The sequence below is a fragment of the Xiphophorus couchianus genome, chromosome 24 (assembly GCF_001444195.1).
Source record: "Xiphophorus couchianus chromosome 24, X_couchianus-1.0, whole genome shotgun sequence".
NCBI lineage: Eukaryota > Metazoa > Chordata > Actinopteri > Cyprinodontiformes > Poeciliidae > Xiphophorus > Xiphophorus couchianus.
In genome coordinates, this window is record NC_040251.1 from 1,770,019 (window position 1) to 1,790,547 (window position 20,529).

Sequence of the window (20,529 nt, forward strand, 5' to 3'; positions counted from 1 at the left end):
ACCGTGAAATAGTCTCTAAATGATTTATTTGGCAATAAAAGGGCCATCATGATTTTTGAGGACTCGGGGAAAAGTATCCGTGTTAGCTGATTGCGACAGGTCGTCCCAATAATCGGAGCATCCTGACGTTTGTCAGGAGAGGAAAATTGGGACAAAAATTGGCATAAGAATAAAACAAGGCATAAACCAATGAGTGAAATGAAAATGTAAAACATGGTTCTAATTATTTACAGCATGAAATAGAGCTTTCCTCAAATTTTGCCTCGATTTACATTCTTTGACTCCTTGTTAGCTCACGTGTATAAATGTCAGAATTTATTCAAAATCTCTGGAGGATGTTTCCACAGCAGCCATGTTTAAAATGAGAAACCTGCAAATCTCAGATAGAAACTTTTAAATAACAAATTACTTTTCCATTGTTACCCAGACCAGACAGTCACAATCCTGTGGATTGCAATGTGACAAAATGGACAGGTTTTAGATGACTCCTCACAATATGAACTGCTGAGGGAAGAGTTGCTCCACACTGTGAATCAAACAGTACGGCGGCCTTTCAAAATAAGCTGGCCTTAAGGAACCAACTCCGGCACTTTATCATCAAACACAAGCCCCCATGAAATTGAAGAAAACACAAAGTACAGATAACGCAAGCGGAGCGTGTAAATTCACCGCGCGGCCCGCAGCAGAAAGCCAGGAGGGATTTTATGCACAAGGGAGATGACTTGCAGCGACACTATACAATGTTTAATCCCCTTTGTGTTGGCCACAGAAAGAAAATGTGCACCCGCGGTTTGTTTTGTGCTGAGTTTGTGCTTGGCCAGTCTTTTGTTAAAGCCTTAATATCTGATAGAAAGGTAAAGAAAAGAACAGCTGGATGGACCGAGGCAGCAGCTGATTGTGGGGATCTTTTATCAAAATCTCTACGCATGGAGGATAAATATGATACCTTGGAGAAGCATTTATAGTCCTTGAGATTTCACATTTATCTCCTCTATAAGGACAATTGGAGGTGTTTTGGTGGGCTTTAGACCAGCTTGTCTGTAGATATTATTTGAGTTTAATATAAATTGTTATCTTTACTTGTAAATTCATGTTTTTATTGTACATTTCATTCATCCATGGAGAAGCAGCATTCACGTTCTATGCACCACAAATCTGGAGCAAACTTCCAGAAAACTGCAAAACTGCTGAAACACAGTTTATTTAGATCAAGACTAAAAGCTCATAATTGATTAGTAATAATTTGATCAACATATTTGATGTGTATTTGCTTGATGATTAATATGATTTATATTCATGGTTTCAGTTGTGTGTGGTTTTTCTTGGTTGTGTTTTATCTGGAATATTTAACATAACTTCCAGTTCCAGAGATACTTACAAACGTTTGTGCTTTTAGTCACTGAGAACTTGAGTTAGGATGACATCATCAATATATTACTTGAAAATAGTCTGAAAATGACATCGTTTGTGATCATTTATGGTAATAGAGGAAACTAAAATCAAGACAAAAAAAAATAAAAGCTTGTGACTAAATGCATGTAAACACTAATGTGAGACACTGGAAGATGATTGCAGACATGCTTAAAATGGCAACAGCAGGAAAAAATGGTAAAAGAAAAAACAAAACTAGTTTTGCGTTTGTTGTTTTTTGACTCGTAGCACACAGCACTGAGATGACCCAACACTGGGAGGCGGCTTGCTGTTGGTAAACTGTGCCTGGCCTGGCATTATGGACTCCTGGCTGTTCTCATCAGCATTCCCTCTGGGGAGCACCTGCTGCTGAGGTGGATGCTCCACAAGTTATTGGATTGCTGATCTCTTTCTGGGAGGCCTTTTCAGCCCGGCCGACAGATGAGGGCAGGAGAGGCAATAAGTCATTTTAGCAGGGAAGCTGATGATAAATTTGAGTAGGGAGGCAAGCACAGAAGAAGGGCGGATTGAAAGAGGGTGTAGGGGGGGAGAGGAGAATGAGAAACGTATGTCCATATACACAGCTGAGGCGGGGAAGGATGGCTGTCTGGCTTGCTGGGACATGCCTGCCTCTTGATTTCGTCCTCCACAGGCGAAGCGTTATTGCTTTTATTTGAAGACGGCTCCAGCTTTCTCCCTCAATAGATCACGGCGCTCGATAAAGTGTTGGGGAGGAGGCGGGGAGTGAGGGGGGAACGTATCGGGGGGAAAGGGAGGGGGCTCAAGGTAATTGAGGATGAGCGGGTGAATCTGGAGCTGCCATCTACACTGTGAGCTCCGGCTCTGCTGATTGCCTTCTTAATGGTGATGAATGCGGGGGAAATGGCGAGCCTACTGCCGCAGATGCAGTGATGGAAGGGAGCAATAACTCCACATCATGAGAGCCGTCCAGCCACTGCACACTGTCATTACAACAACACTGAAATGAGGAATATTAGGGGCCTGGCTCATGCTTTTTACCTGATGAGATGAACTGTAGTGCTTGGACATAAATGCTATTTGAAACTGATTTACTTCATCAGGGTCACATTTTTTATGCTGTAAATAAGGGGATGTATCTCACGCTTACAAAGTGATCCAATCAGAAGGGAGTGTGACACTGTTTAGCAGAGATATTCATTTTCTATACTTCTCTGCTGTGACAACTAGTAGATGCAAAGCCGTGCAAAATTATTCAGACAACTTTTTGTCACATTAGAAAGAAACTCGTATGGATTTTATCCTACAGATCAACACAACGTAGCTCAAGGTTGAGACTGAAGCAAAAGTTGATCTGAATTAGGGCTGAATAACCACAATTAATTCTACTGACCATGAATAATCGGATTAGTCTGATTAATCAATTATTGAAATAATCGCCAACTAATTTGGTAATCGATTAGTCGTTAACTGGAGTACACAGACTCTAAAATGGGAATTTCTTGAAAAAAAAAATCATAAGCTAAAACTTTGCAAAAAATATATACATTTTGCAAACAGCTTTGTCTGTAAATGGGTTTTACCCAACACTTCTCAACTGGTACAGTTTGAGTTTCACCTGGTTCAAATTGACTAAAGGAAAGTTGGTTATGTTCTTATTTAAACAAGAACTTAAATGATATTTTTAATGTATTCCTAATATTGTATAAGAAGGTTTAGGTGATTTGAAGAAAAATCTGTATTATGTGTCACATTTTATACAATTAATAGATTAGTCATCAGAATAATTTAATGATTAATCAATTACTACAGTGTAAGGATTCACCGATGAGGAAATTTGTTCCAATACCAGCATCGGATATTAATACTGCTGCTATGACCGAAGACCAATGTACACAGATATCTGCCCCAGCCTTTCAACACTGTTTAAGTGACCACACCACATATTACTTCTCTGCTTCAAGCCGTGACCTTGGGCTTTATCACATGACTGAACAGATACTAGATGGCCAGCAATCTTCTGAAACACATATACAAACAGCAACCAGATAGAAGTCAACTTCTGGTGTAAATGTCAGACCAGGTTTACTTTTCAGACAGATATAATAAACTGACCAACACTGGCTGATATATTGTGCATCTCTAATGACATTGGGTGGTGAAGGAGTACAATTATTCTATGCATCTCCTCCCTCAAGACAGCAGTTTTGTTTGTTTCATTTTCCTTCAGCTTTATAAATTCATTCTTGTGTTGCCAATAATAATATTGCTTTGAGACCATTTTCCACTAATATAATGATGGTGTATTACATAAATATGCAAGTACACCATGTCAAAGATCAATAAATTATTTTCTAAAAGGACATTTAACACTGGAACTGGAAGACATTTTAAAATATATAATTAAAATAAATAAACCAAAGATGTTTAGGTCGCTAAACAAACTTGCCCTTCAAAATATATGAATCTTTAGACTCAAAACAGGAAACAGGCAGTAATGTCAATTAGGACTTTAGTGGGTGGGGGAAAAAAGTGTAAACATACTACTGTGTATTGGGTATGAAATGTTTGAAGCATCTCTGTAGAAATTGAACAAATTGTTTTAGTGTGCTGGCCTTTTTGTATTTTGTCGTTTAAACACCGTAGTGATGGTGGACCGACGGTATAACAGAGACAGCCCACCGGCTGATTATGTTTTAGATGCAGATACAGGTTTGTTGTTTTTGCAATGTTCAGGCAGTAATTAAATGTTTCACAGCTGGGATTTAGACCATCAAAAACAGACATTTACAGAGGAAAAATAAAATGACATCCGTTTTGTTGGTCATCAGAGGTAAACATGCATTTAACTCAAAATGATGTCCCATCCTCCATGTTTAGAAAACCCAGGAAAAAATCTACTTCACTTGTGACAAACAATAATCAATCCAGCAATGTTCAATGAAGTTCAAAGAACTTCCTTTTTGAAAGTAGCTTAATCTGAGAAAGCAACACACAATTAGCCTGTACATTTATTCTACAATAACAGAACTGTGAGGCCTGGCTCCATTTCCTCTGTAGTTCAGTTATGCTGAAATCAAAGATGTGGGCACACTGCGTTTCCCTACACTACGCCGCTGCACTGATTTATTGGACTGCTAGCTAGCGGCTAGCGCACACAGTTGTGCGAGTTCACAACGGGCTCCACAGACCCAGGAAGCCTCACTTCAGCTTGTGTTCTGAGTTAAACACCCTCAATATGTTTCATGCTGTGCAGCTGGCTGCATGCTGTGGTGCAGCAGTCGTGTGCAGACTGCCATGCACAAGGTAGAGTGGGTTCTCTTTGGTTTGTATAAACTGTACATGAGGAGCACATGAGATCTGACTTGTCATATACTTCCAGCAGGAATTTTCCAAGTGTCTCATCATAGTTTAGCATCTGGTCACATTAAAGTCTTACTCTACAGACGATGTTCCACAACCCCAAAGATATCAGTGTTTATAAGATCTTGCTGTTGATGTCAAATGATTTATAATGATCTTAATATGCTGGTTGAGATTATAAGTAGAAAATTGACTGATGGATTTAAAACAAGGAGCTAAACTACTGCAATGTTATCTTGATGTAAAATGATGCAACATAAAATATGATAAAAGTTTAACTTTGGTCAGCCTAGATCAAGATTTTGACCTAACCCGGTTAACGAAATTTTTCTTACAGTCTGTACTTTCATGTTTATTTTTGTTTTGTTTTCTCTTATGAAATTATATCAAAAAGTTATATTATTCGCTAACAAACCCTCCTATATTTGCTTTGTAGCACATGCAGACTTTCACTTTGAAGATGCAGGACTTCTTTAGACGTCACAGCTCATCAAACACCACCGCTCAGCCTGTGAGGAGGTAAAGCTGCAGCTCTACAAACCACAAAGCAGCACTGTCATCCTGCGCTTCATTTCACGTGGGCTGGGTTGTTTTGTAAACATGGAGACCTGACATCAGCAGAACAGACTATGGGTTTTGTGGTTGATGTGAGATTTCTGTTCGTCCTCTTTAAAATGATGGCAGCTAAAGCTAAGTGGTCGGGGTGATCCGCTGAGGTGAACATCTAATTTCCCCCTCAAGAAGATTATTGCTCGAAAGGTCAGCAGGTGTACACTGGGGAGCCAACTGTGCCCCTTCCTTCAGGGAAAATGAACGACGACAGTGATGAATGAATAAAAAATGACCCCAATATCCTCACCGCCGTGCTGAGCTGTGAAGCAGAGCGACATATAATCACGGAGCAATGACATTATTTTCTGCTTCTCCACAGATCAGAAAAACTAACAGAGGATTTATTTTCTGCTGATAATGCCCATTCATGTCGGGATAAACAGGGTTTCTGCAGGTTTCACAAATTCAAATTTAAGGCTTTTTAAGACCGCTACAAATAGGTTTTAAGACCTATATCATGATTATAATGTGCTATATCCCCCCCCAAGGTTTTTTACACATCATAATAATATGACGTCCAGACAACTAGACAAACATTGTCCAGTTGTCTGTCAATAAATTTACATATAACCAAGATGGAAGCAAAAAAAAGCTAGATTGCTTGTTACCGGACGTACATAGGAAATGTGGGGCTGAATTTGAAAACTATGAGTAACGTATTTAAGGCCAACTTACATTTTCATAGAGAAATTAAGACATTTTAAGGAAGCGGAGAAAATGTATAATTTATCAGCACTGAGTCTCATGTGCCACAGAAACATACAATCTGTTTATTATTGTATTTGAAACGTAATCAATTACAAATTTATTGATGGAAAATGACTTAATGTCGTGTTTTGATTGTTGATTCTATGTTGCTTTGTGTTTCTGTGTTTGATATGATGTTCAGCACTTTGAAATGTCTTGCTGCTGAAATGTGCTATACAAATAAAACTTGATTGATTGATTGATACAGAATATTCTTACAGGGTTCTGCCACAACTTTTGTCAGCTAACCAGTAACCTCCACCTTTTTCTGAGTAAATATGAAAAAAAGAACATAAGTGTATTTTGGAGAAAGCCTAGAGTTCCTCTCAACAAAGCACCCAGTCTGGATCCATTTCCTTACCACCTAGAAGATAAGACAGACATTCCTGAACTAATCTGGGAAGATAAAATAATTCCTAGAGCTATAGCTCCAAAGAAGCCATTTATCATCTGCACTTCATGGTATTCACGTTGTGAAGCATGTATGCAGTCTAAACTCTCAGGCTAATGGAGTGCAACAAACAGTATTCAAATCTATCCACAACACATTTAGAAAGCCTCTCTGGAAAAATACGTCTGCCTGGAGAGGAGAAGCAACAACAACAAAGAAAAAATAAAAAGAAGCTCCCTGAACGCCTGAGACTAAACAGCCTCCAAGAAATGATTATTCCAAACAAACCTTAAATGCACTTTGTCTCTATCCCCGCGGTTTCTCGGGTGCTCAAGGGGAAGGATTTGTTTTTCCATCGTGACGAAAAAAAAGAAAAAAAAAAAAGAACGACATGCACGGTGGAGAGGAAAATAAAGCATTCCTGCTGCAGCAAATAAAACAGAAGAATGGAGTGTGTGCACCTGCTTGGATAAACTCCCAACGTTGTTGCTCATTTGTCAATATTCCAAACACCTCGGCTTCAGTGGCCTACGTGATCCAAACACAACTACTTGGTGCTTTTCTTTTTCTTGTCAGGACCACAAGGGCGGCCATCCAGTCATTAATCAAATCGATTATTTCAATCAATATTACTTTGCTCTAAACCATAGACCTTGGTAGAGAAAGATATCATGATAGCTGCCTAGAAGCTGGTGGAGTAAATAATCAACAAAGCCCTGCTAATGGTGGTTAACTTGTTTTGTCTTTCATTACAAGTACAGCGTGGCGTCATTGAGCTCAGTTCAGTGACGCTTTAACGTCTCATTTTCACAAATCTGAAGAAGACGAGCTGTTAAGTTGCATAAACCAGTGACTGCACTTCACATGTTCAACTCCTACTTCCTTCATATCAGATAGAAACCATCACAGTTTTTAAACACGAAACATTTAGATAATTAGAAAACCAGACCATGAATGGCTGCAGGTCTGTTTCTGTCAACAGAGATGTGGAAAAGTATTCACTCACTTACAGATCGTCTGGTTTTACTTTGTCACACCTGGATTTTTCTGATTAAATCAAGATTAATTATGAGACTATTTGAACCAAAAGAAATACAAAATCCATTTTTCAAAAATAGCTTTTATGTGTAATAAATGGTAACTTCCTTTTTGCCATATTTTGTGGTTCATTTTACAATCTATACCTGTAAATTAATTTTAAAAAAATATCGTAGAACCTTTCAAATTTGAAGTACATAAACTGATATAAACAAGTAACCAATTTCCCTGACCAACAGGGATTCAGTTTATTATACTGGAGAGATTTGCATCATATGGTGCATTCATTGTTTTTATACATCTATTATGAGTATTTATGGAATAATATTTAAATTAGCGTCCAGACTTAAAATGTTTAATTTCAATTAATTATGTTAATTTAAATGAGCTAAAATCCTTAGCGCAATTAATTAATCACTTTTATAAATAATTTTTTATAAACAAAAGTCCCAAGGTGGAACCTTTGTATTTGACGGTTTCTGGTACACCTGAAAATCCAACGAACAAGAAACATTGGAAAACCAACATGGACGACGAAGCCACTTCTCTTTCTCCACTTGGACCATGTATTGCAAAAAGCAATCTGATTGGACGCTGGAAATAATGCTAAAATGAGTTGAGGCCTAAACTAACATCTCAATGCTAACCATGTTGCAGCAGCACAGAAACCCAACACTAATATCAGCGTTCAGTCTGCATTTCTATAGCATTTTTTTCCATAGAAGTTACATAAATGATCAAAGTGATTTGCATTAATCTGATGGTTGAATAACTGAAATACATTTTAAACAAATATTTGTTGTTTAGCTCATCTGTCTATTCAGTAATTCAGCAGCAAAAAGTGCTTTTTTAAATTGAAAATGTTGCTTATTTTGTCGATATATTGTTTTTGATTAAAATGCAATCAATTACAGAGCCCACAATTAACTTCACAAAAAGATTTAATCAAGTCCCACCACTAGTAAACATCGTATTAACTTCATTGGATACATTTTTAAAATAAAAACTAACATACCTGCTGAATTAGGTTAGGCCTTTCCTTTTATTTACTGCAGTTTGACTGTTTAAGCAGATCTCTGGAGAGAGCACAGTTTTCTTCTGATGAGATTGTTTTCACCTTTCTGCAAGGTCATTTAAAAATACCTCAGTAATCTTAAAAAGAAAAAAGCTCAATTTGAGTCATCTTCTCAGTAAAACCCTCCACATAAGAGTATTTTCAGTCCTTATGCTGAATTTACTTAGAGGTAGAAAGAATAAAACTTTTGAGATTTGCCTCTGTTGGTAACCAGCCAATCTTCAAGACAAAGTTGAACAGAAATTCAAAATTGTTGAAGTAAATTCATCTTCCAAACCAAAAATTCTCCAAGGGTTCAAGTGGCTTAAGTCTGTGCTCTCTGATCTGTTGAAGTTATTTCCAGGGAAGAAAAGGAATCAATGAGAAACACTGACAAGAAAACCACAACTCCAACTCTGTCTCTTTGTGCATGAAAGCTTTACCTCCATGTTTGGAGCACAGAGTATGAATCTATTCACTCCTGGATAGGCTTCCACTTTGCAGCTACAGCGAACCTGTACAATGCAGCAGCTTAGCTGAGAGAGTTCGCCACGCTTTCCTGGAACATGTCAGTCATTTAGAGCACAAAGACATATTGTTACTGCAACACTAGTGTGTGGTGTGGTTTCTTTTCTTTGGCTGCAAGCCTTCTGACTTAAAAAGGGTAAAACATGACGATAAGGGGAAAGATTTTTAAAAAAAAAAACCACGAAGGAAAATCCTGGTGGTGACGATGCCAGCTAGATCGAACTAAAAAATTACATTATAGATCAATGGTTAATGTTTTAAATATTTTATGTCCCATAAAGGAGGGTAAAAAAATAAATGAGCCAATCTCCATTTTGGCACTAATAGTATCATTAAAAAAAAGAGTTTTGTTTCATAGAGCAACAAGATAAGAAGTTATAATTCAATGAGTCACAGACGTTATGGCTGCATCATGTCTGTTAGGGTAAATAGTCCATTTTTTTTTGACAATTTTCTGTTTAGAAAGTCTTATTTTTATGTTCTATAGACAGGAATACAGAACAGTCTGGAATCACATGGATTCCACTGGAAAATTATCATTTCTTATCCCTTTTTTTGTTTTTAGACACTGGAGGAACCCCGGCAGTCGCTGTAATAAAGTGATTTATTCTGGAGTTAATCTGTGAATTCAGCTTTAGAAAAGATCTACAGACTCCTGATTCACACCTCAGGCTTCTGCTGAAAACAGAACCTCAGACCTGAGGGAAACAGCAGCGCTCTTCTGATCCCTTCTCTTTAAATAACTCTTCCTTTTTAGCATTCATTAATATGTGTGAATACATAGCTGCGCATTTCGACCAAAAGTTAGCGCTGACTAGCAGTAGCAGCGTTCTTGTCGACGCCTATAAACATGGTGTTCAGTACCTCTTACAAACATTTAAAGTTTTATTTTCCACAAGCAAAAAACTGCTTTTTCATTTATTTATAATTGTAAGTGCTGCATGTAAGAATGTTACTGTTGATGTTAATGTTACTTATTACAGTTGATGCGAGGAGCGGCCATATTGGAAACAAGTGCTAACCGGGGTAGTAGGAATTGCTCCCAGTCTTGCGGTGGGAAGTCCGACTTCAGAGGTGATTTTTCCAACATTTAATTTCCGTTTGGGATAAACTGAACCAAACCAGATACGATCTGTTTGGGATCAGGATCAATAACTTGCTTTCCTGCTCTTGAAAAAGTAAAGCTGCCACTGGCACAGCAAGGCAACCAGAATAGAGATGAGAATCTTTTCAAGTCAAGCAGTGACTTGATTCAGAAAGTCACAATTCGATACAGAAACTATTTTTAATCCAGAAACCAATTTTTCCATCCAAACAGTCTAGAGATTCTGTTTAAATTATGTGACTGGCAAGAGGAAGAGACGGTGCACATTTAAAACAACTATAAGGTTTCACATTGAACTAAATTACATCAGTATGCTTAAACAAACGCCCAACCTTCTTCCAAATCCCCTGCCGCTCTGGGCAGCTGCCAAGAACAAAAACTGCCTCTAGTACCAAACAACAACACCAACAACAACAACAAAAAAAGTGTATGATTAAAGTTTAAAATGATGATTACATGTGTGGCATTTAATCTGGCAGCACTGATTATGATGTAAACCTGCTGCTGCTTCGGTGTGAAAAGACGCAGGAGGTTTGGAGTTCGACGGTGATTGGAATCACCTCGCTGAAAGGTCAGCTGAGATAAAGTTCATTATCTCATCCAGTAAAGACCATGTAAATATTTTTCTCGTCTTTCTGCAGAGCCTGTTAACAAGACCAACAGGGAGGGATACGACGATGATGCTCAGATTGCTCTGCGTTACGTCTGCTTTCCCTCGAAATTAATTTGGCAGACACCAGTTTAAGAAGCAAATGTCAAATTTAAATATCAGCCTCAAAGGATAAAGACGCTTTAACGTGGATCGAGGGGGACGAACGAATCAGACAATTGTTGCTGCATCTGGTAAACAAAAGATTATTGATGTTCTGTTAGTGAACGCGCTATAAGTAGGTCTACAAGTCACACATACGCCACCGAAATGGGCCAGAGGGGCCCACTGAGAGCAGATGCTGACAGATTTCAACCATCCACATTGAGAGATATTAATATTACCAACCGGATTACGCCAAAGGCAGCAGAAAATGTAAGATACACAGAGTCCAAAAAGAAAAATTATGGAGTTTTTTTTTTCCCTTCGGTGGCAACAGAGGGCCAAGCTGCTCCCTGAATTTAATTAATAAACTCAAAGAACTGAAAACAGAAAGACTTTTACTTTTCATCCCCTCCCCTCTGGTAAACCCCCCGCCGCATACAAATATCAGCATGAGCCCGTGTGGGGCTTTTAGAAAGAGGATTAGAGAGAGGAGGTGGGGGGAATGGAACAAAAATGCTTTTACTTAGAGTCTGGCATCTGTCTGCAAAATGGAAATGGATAACAGCAAAGCGCCGCTGCTCAATATGTCCGTCATAATTGTGGAACACTGCCTTCTTACCGGTGGAGAGATGCAAAAAAAAAAAACATGTTTTCAAAGCCTTGAAATTTTGCTCAATCTAATAGACGACGTCAAAACACAGCTCAAACTTCAGGAGCAAGACGACGGTGTAGCAGAAATGATGGAGGAAGAAAAGGTAACAGGATTATGATGAGCAGGAGAGCGAGCGGATCAGGTTGATTGGATTGGACGATATGAGAACTTCGTTTGTTTTTTTAAAACCAAAGGATTTCATTTTGTGATACCTCTCAACAAAAGCCTGGTGAAAGCAAATGCCCTCAAAAGTCAATCCATTGATGGATCAGCTACATTTCATTTTCTAGTTCTTGGATGCGCCACCCCTATCTGATGCCGCCCTGGGTAACTGCCCATATCAAAAACCACCAATGTTTCGCAAAATGTTAGTGTCAATATTTCTTCTACTACTGGTGATCAAGATGGAGAATATATTCTTTAAGTTTCTCAAAGAATAAGAGTGTTTGTATCCAATGTGCTGTCTTTCCATCATCTTTTTTCTTCTATATGTAGATTCTGAAAGAGCTTAATGGGGAATAAAACATTGTGAAATTACTTGTAGCTATTTCTAAAGTATCACCAAAAAAAGAATCTGTGATTTTGATTGCAAAAATAAAAAAATATGGCACAAAAATCAATCATGAAATCCTAGAGAAACCGATCATGGTAACAGAAATGAGAGGTTCAGGGGTAAAAATAATAAAATCATGCACATGGTTAAATTTTGCCATAATTTATAACTTTATTCCCTGATGAGATCCTGTCAGCCTACAGTTATAAATAAGAAATTGTCCATAAACTGTCTTCCCTGGATAAATAAAAAGGTTAGATAAAAAATAAATAAGTGACGCAAATGTTTAGACAGCTGTGAGTGGGTTTAAAATAATGTCACTGCATGAATCTGGAATGGATGTGTGATTAATTGCTGACAGTTTGGACAGGCCATTCAATAGCACAAGATCATGAGCAGAATGTAAGGAGCTTTAAACAGTCTGCTGCTCTCTACGTACCTTAGCGCTTAGTTCCCGGGAACAGACTGATTTTTTAATGCACAAGGTTCAGCGGCTGTTCAGATCTTTTTAAATCGCTTTTAAAGGAGGAAAACGGTGTGCTTTAAGGCCGTAGCGGTGCAGGTGCTCTTCACTGGAGGAGGTCAGGAATGAAAACATTCAGACGCCGGCCTCTCAGCATGACGAACACGGCTGAAAACGGCTGACATTTTGATCAGAGTTATTCCCCGGACAGCTGGGTTTGATCTCGCCCTTTCAAAGTGTGACTTAAATTCTTATTTCTGGCAATTAAAAGCAAGAAGAAATTTTGCATTTTACTTTTGTGTGGAACTACGGTTCGTTTTATCGTTTTCTGTTTCAGGATTTATCAACTCACATTTTTACAAGGCGCTGTAGGGGAATGTGAGCCTGGCAAGGCAGCAAAATCCCGTCATCAGAAAGCAGTTTAAAAAAGGAAAAAAAAAAAACTAAACCATTACCAGGGGATCCTCTGCTCGTCCCGTGCCAGAGTGCAGCGGAGGAAGGAGATCAGCAGACTTTGAGGCAGGAGCTCTCAAGTGGAAACGGGAAGGCGAAGGCAGGCAGGCTGCAACGACTACAGCTGGTGGAGGAGGAGATAATAGGAGCTGCTGGAAGCGAACGCAGCCATGATTCTCCAACAACCATCAGAAGCAAGAGCTAATGTGACCCACAAAGAGAATATGCATTTAATTCATTCACTTCCTTCCTACTTTTTTTTTAACACCTTCTTTGGTGTAAAATGAGTTTCTGTGCGAATAAGACTAACTGAATTTGAATTAAACGTCAAGCTGGATGTGTGATGTTTTCCATTTCCATCAGACTGGGCTGTAAATTGCATGCAGTCCTTATAAAAGTCACACTTTTTTCATTATAATTTAGATTAGTCTCTGTTGTCGCTATGGTTTCTATGCAAAAAATAAATAAATAAATAAAAAGAGACCAAAAAAAATCCCACAAAATCTGCAGCCTGTTTCCTCACAACATCCAGTCCAACTGCATAGGTTAGTTTGCCCGACTTCCTCTTCTGGAATTTATCCAACGCACAGATAAATCGTCTGCCTTAAGTTTGGGAGATTGGAGATCAGTTGATATTTCCATGTGAAGTCGATCTTATCCACTGATCTCATCTTCCACCACAAAGGTCTGAAAATCAGCCACTGTCGTCCTTTGCTCTGAAGTGACAGAGGACTGACTGACCAGCCCTCTAGTCACATCAGGACATACATATGACCACTTTATTCCTGTATTTGGTGACTTTTCAGACAAAAAAAAAACAAAAAACACTATTATCACCCAAAATCGGAATCATCACATCAGAAGATTGGCCAGAAAACTGCAACTGATCTAATCAATCGCATTTGGTATTTTTGGATAAAGATTTTTTTTAAACTTTTTTTTCTTCCCCAAAACGTTTCTATTTTTGTTGTATAATACATAATGACAGTGAAATCTGTGTTTAATATAACTTGGGGTCACAGTTAGATAACTTTAGAACCTGGTAAAGACTACACTGGTTTCATTAAGCACTAGTGCTGTCTGATTAAAATATATCACATATAATACTCTATGGTTAAGTTTGACAGCTTGAAATGTAAAAACGAGTGTTTTCAAAGAACGTTTCATTGTCTCAAACCAAACATCTCAGCACTATAAACAGCAGGGTTTTCCCCAGTGTATTACAAGCCTGGCGGGCCGCCAGGCTTTACTTGCACCTCCTCCCCCCGCCCACCAGGCTAAAAGTTTGTTTCTGTTTTCATTTTTTTTAAAAAGGCAGTACAAGACCGCGTAACATTTCCATTGGAGAAAGGCTATTTGGTCAAAATAGGTAAAGGATTTCATCTAAATAATGTAATATTAACGCAAGACACTTTTTATGCGTTAACATTGACAGCCCTGATATCTACACAGTAACCATTAATATTGGGTTAATAAACAACAAGTAATAAAGAGGACTGGTGATGGTGGCTGTGATTCGAAAGCCACAGAGTCAGATTTGGTAAGCACACGTGAAAGTGAAAACAAACCACCAGGCTGTTTACAGTTTCATTCATGTCCAGTTGAAAGGATTGGTGGGTAGAGAAAACTGTGTGTGATCCCAGCGTGATGCTGCTGGATATGAATCTATCATCTGCAGAGGCGAGGGACGCGTGTGGCTCGGCTCCAGCCAACAAGATTATCAGATGATCCAATAAAGTTTGGACGACGGTCACAGACGCAGACCCAGATGAAAAACCCGGCGCAGCTTTCTGATGCTGGCTGGCTGCAGAGACGATCCCAGAGAGAGAGAGAGGGCGAGAGAGGGCGAGCGAGAACAGTACAGGTCAGAACGCGTTGCCGTGAAAACCAGTGGAATCAAAGATGCAGCAAGACAGTTTCCTGTTCTCAGTAACAGAAACCCAGTCGGACAGGGTGCAGCTTCTTGTTGGGCTGCTTTTGGAAAGTAATTAATAGATTTTTAACTAATACAATGATTTGAATTGCAAATGACCTAATTAAAATGCAGGACTGCCTTTGCCGATGAATCCTTTGAAGACAAAAGCAAACGGCCAAACTGGATCTTTGCACAGCACTTCTTTCAAATCTCCCTCACCGTTTCCAGCAGGTACTGAGAAGACCAGGTTAAGCTAGTTACAAATGAGTAAATATTTAAACTAAAATTTCTTGTTGGGTTTCATCAGTCTCTTTATTTTTATCTAGATGCACCAATCAGAATTTTCTTCCTTTTTGATTGACTTATTTTTTAAAACAGAGTTTTGATATGTTGATACCTATTTTAGGCAACTTAGCAAGATTAGCGAGGCTAGCGCTACCACTACTTTTAATCCAATGCTCAAAAAACTGTCAATTCCTCAATTTCCATATTTAGGGGAAAATAAAGATTTTTCTGTTATTTTTAAATTTAGCACAAAGGCACTGCAAGCTTCATGGGAACTTTTGCCCTTCCTGTTATCTGTTGACAATCTAACTTTCTCACTAACGCTCAGGATGTTTTGACACTTTGTACAAAATAAAAATTCATTTTAAATACCTTCTTGCATCTATCTGACTTTGTTTTGACTTTGACATTTCTATATTCCAATAGGAATCTTCCCTTAGTAGCCACTTGATTTCTCAGCACATCCCCATTTAATACCCCTAATAGATCCACATGTTTTTCTAATGAAGTCCTATGTGGAGAACCCCAAGGTTCAATCCTCAGAACTGCCCCATTTCAATATCTGCATGCTTCCACTGGCTCAGATTATTACAAGAAATATGATTGTTATATAGCTGCACAGATGATGCACATATGACAACAGGTGACTGACAATATCCAAGCACTGAACAGATTTTGATGATGGCATTTGACAAAATGTGATGTTTCCTGTTTATTAAACAATTGGTGAATTTATAATCTATCATATAAAGCACTTTGAAATGTGCTGTACAAATAAACTTAATGGTTAGAGGGTTGCAGACTGCCATCACTGATTCACATTTCACAACAAAGTGAGGACCAGAGGGGTCAGTTCTCCCTCCCCCACTTCAAACTTGATGCCTCTGGCACCGACCAGACAGACTTTGCAGTACGATTTAAGGAACTGAGGCTAAGTTTAATGAGTTGCAGCATTTATTGATTTGACGTCTTCTTCGTCCTTCATAGCATGCCAATTTTAAATGTCCACTCACTCACTCCCTCCCCAGCCTGCATAACAATATCACACACTCCAGACGATTGGAAGCTGTCCCCATCAGACGCTCTTTGAGAACTTTTCTTAAGCACTGCTGCATTATGCGATAATGGTTTCTAAGAGGAAATTTTCAAACCAAACACCAGCGCACCCAAGAAATATGTCCCCTAATCGTCTTTGTTGGTGTAACACAACCAGGAATCTACAGTCCTTAAAGCTAAACAAGCTGCTCTCTGCATCATTAAACATTTACAAAGTTTCCACAGTAGAAATAATCCAACAATTGATGTTAAACTTGGCTTTCTGTTAGCGTGTTAGCATTAGCTTCTGCCGAATACCATCTTGGTGTAGCATTAGTAGAACTAATGTTTCTGATTAGAGTTTTAGGGTTTTAGTGCAACTAACATTTTAGTCAGTCGTCTATCATCACTGATTCCTAAACTCTAACAAAGTGCCTTTAAAACGTTCTAGATTGGTTCAAGAACATCTGCAAACCATGTTACATTCTGGATTTTCTATTTAATTTAGGTATTGAATATGACAGGAATATTCTTACAAGTGAATAAGTAGACAAATAATTTGTAAAAATTGCTTAAATAAATAAATATAACAGAAAAATTTGTGGTTGACTGAATATGAAAATTTTAAGGAGAATGAACTTTTCTTTTTTGAAGCCACTACGTAAATAACATATTTGTGTTTGCTATAACAGCAGTCAGTTCACCAAGCAGGAAACCATGACTATTGTCTCAGACCGCAGCTTCAAATTGGCATTTTAAGGCACCTCATATTTTGGCACCTCTACATTACCGCTTAATGGTGACTGACACTAATTCCAAGCGTGATGTGAAGCCAATGCCGGTGAAAGGAAAATGGGCCCAAATTCAAACTGATAGTCTTTATAAAGTGGCAATTTCCAAAGCAGACTAAAGAAACACAGCTGACATTTGACAAGCCATGCCGTACTGTTCCCCGAGGGCACCCAAATGCCATCACGCTAACAGCAACCAACAGCAATCTACGGGCTGACGGATTTTCCCATTAAACCGAGCTGACAAGAAAAGCAGCATCAAAAGCATAAGTACATTGAAAGTATGAAACGAGTTAATAAGCTTGCCGGTAATCCACTTTTCTTTTGCGGTCTTTACAAACACCATTCATCAATGTCACGTACAGTTTATCTCATCTTGGAGGGCCGTACGTTGGGCCATAAATCGAAATCCAATCATTCCCAGCACTGAAATATGATGTAATTAAAAAGAATCTGGTTGTGGCCTAAGGGGCCTTTCTTTCCCCCCCCCTTTCTAACCTAGCCAAAAATACACCTTCAATTTTCTATCCGTGTGAGTACTGCATGAAGTGATTTAATGTAGAATATGTGAAAAAGATCGATGCTTTTAGTCGCTGCGTAACTCAGACAGGCAGGATGCCATCACAAGTAGAAAGCCCTGGTGTGAAGGGCTGAATGAATGAAACCCGGGCGGATTATGCGTGCGCTCCGGAGCTGGCTTCCTCTCACAGGATGTCAATAAGATTTAGCTTACAACACAGCAGCCGTAAACAGAGCTTTTACAGATATAAGGACTGTGATCACAGGAGGAAGTGTTTAATAGTAACTTTTCGCTACGACTTCTTTTTTTTTTAAAGGCGAATGGAAACCATTGATTTTGGAGGAGATGCCACAGGAAAAAAAAAAACCATAACTCTTTCTGATGGCGTATTAGTGATTTATTGATCTGCGACGGTTGTCGCTTTTTGAAAGATTCCAGCAGATGTGAGGAGGGCGCTGGCAAACGGGATCAATCAGAACATTTGTTGGAGTTTGGGTTCAACAGGAGAAAAAAAAAAGTTAAATAATAAAAACATTTGCACTTTATATCACAAAACAAGACATTGCCCAAATGTATAACATTTACCTAAGATCACTATGAAGCTTTGAAGATACTAAACATTAAAATTTTTGTCCAGTCTTGCATAACAACACAACCTCAGTATAATTAAACGGAGAGCAAACAATTGTATAATGATTCTCATTTTGATTTAAGTCTGAACTTTGACTAGGCCACTGATCTGTAACCTGTAGCTGACTAGCTCTTTAATAACTTTAACCAAGATTGTAAAGATCTGAGCAATGATTTAAATATCCTATTTAAATGTGTTGTCAATATAGAGCAGAATTACACAAGTTTAATTCACTTTTAATTATTAGGTTGCAAAAAGTGTTTCCCCCAACATTTTTTATAAATAAGGATTTCAAGAGAATGTCGTCATTGTCTTTCTGTAAAAGTATTGTTACTCTTTTTATAAAAGCTAGAAATAGAAGTATTTTTGTTAATAGGTATTCATAAATAGTACAAGAGTCATTTTGCAGCTTCAGGAGGCAAAACAATTGTTTAGATTGATAAAGTTCCAGATTAATCCAATTTAATCCGTGAATATGCTTCAGTTTAAACCAATCACATTGCAGCTCTGGCTGTATGTTGCAGCTTCCAGCAGGTTTTCTTCCAGGGCTGCCCTGGTTCTGCATCCCCACAGGATGCTGCTGCCATCAGGTGTGCTCAGAGTAGCACGACTCCTGGAGTCACATTTTACATGCTGGCCAAAAAGATACACTCTGGTCTCATCTAAATGCTAACAGTGTCTCCAAATGGCTTGTGGTTCTTTATTTGGGGGTATCAAAGTAAAAGGGGTTGAACAGGAATACAAGTCACATTATATCATATTTGTTTGTAAAAAGCTTTCAAAACTACTCTGCACTATTTTGCACAAAGTATGAAAAAGGGAATCTAATTTCAGCTTTTGTAGTCTGTATTTCCCCTGAGGGTTTATTTGGATCGTCTGTTTCTTCATTCTGTGCCTGAGTATTTAAGTCAAACAGACACCTTGTGTTAGTTTATCAAAATCCCCACAAAATGCAGTAGTTTGTGATTGCTAAGCAGAAATGTGAAACATTCCAAGCGGTTTTAAAGCTTCCAGGGTTTCTTTCTGTTTTGGTCCTGGGTAGTAACTCAGGGCTGCCAGTGTTAACTACCCAGGCTGCCTCTTTAAGGTTGAAAGCCAACAGTTGCTTAAAAGAAGAGATGAGCTCTGCTGCTCTGGTGTAACCCCAGGACTGGAGAGGTATTGATGTAACCACATCAAGGAGCGCTGTAATTCCAAATAACAGAAAAAAAAAGACGAAGGAGAATCGGACCTGTAGGAGGGAGATCCAGGGCGTTCGGGTTTCAAAGCAAGGTGTCAGAATAAATCTCTGGAAAGGGATTTTTTTTTCCACTCAGCTCGCAGCATGAATTACTCTGACCCTTTGACTGGCGTGTCACTAAAGGTCGTATCCAGAGCTTTCCATTCTTGGCGTTAAACTGGAGCAGACTGTGGTGACACTCAGCAGAATGTGGCGTGGATAAATCACTTCCACTCATATTAAGCATCCAGGTGCAGAGCAGTATAAAAAGGCCGATTGCTCCCATCTACTTCAATAGATTTATTCCCTTACTGGTTTGTTTTATCTTCCTGACATGCATATAAATGCCAATAAGCCCAGCATCAGTGATCCTTCCTCTTGTTTAAACGATGGCATGCACTTAAAATGACAGATTAAGTACGGCTCTGATCCCAGACTTAACTATATTGCTCCAATAGGCAGCAGCTTATGGTAGTTATCATTAAAATGACAGGTTAAATGCAGAAAGGTAAACATTTTGCATAAGAAACTATTTTCCTAACAACTATAGTGCAGCTACAGATCAAAGAAATCAGCGAAGGTCAAATAGCGTGTTCTTAAACAAAGCAGCAAGCCATTTAACTCAGTTTCACTCCCACAGGCAGCAGCATCCCTCCAGCAGCTGACAGCCCGAGGTGACCGTTTTCATCGCCAGAAAACACACACGCTCACCTCAAACACACACCCAGTGGTCCGCTCTTCTCCAAACACCTACCCGCGCCAGCGCTCCCGGCTTCCTCTGTTCCAATAACTTGTCCCGGGTCTCTCTCAGCTCCGTCCTCTTCGCTTCTATCCGCGCCGCGCGGCGTCTCTCGCGCCGCACGCCGCTCTCATGCTGTCGGTGCCGCGGAGGGAGAGGAAGGAAACCGGGGAGGGGAGGGGGGAGCCGTCCGTCCAATCAGCGGAGGACTGACGGGGAGGAGAAACTGTAGCCAATAGGGACCTGGCCGCGGCCGAGAGCGGGCGCGAGCGCAGCGACGTCGGGGTTTTTG

General features: G+C 39.1%; 1 protein-coding gene across 4 annotated transcripts in view; it reads right to left on the reverse strand.

Annotated features, from left to right (window-relative positions):
- Positions 1-20,529, reverse strand: part of LOC114140193 (beta-1,3-galactosyltransferase 1-like) — a 116,855-nt gene extending 96,326 nt beyond the window's left edge. For 2 of the 4 annotated variants that reach the window (XM_028009903.1, XM_028009902.1), the window contains exon 1: positions 20,253-20,529. The gene's annotated coding sequence lies outside the window, so the exon portion shown is untranslated. Of the gene's footprint in view, positions 1-20,209 lie in introns of all 4 variants that reach the window. The other 2 variants (XM_028009905.1, XM_028009904.1) reach the window with 1 other exon arrangement.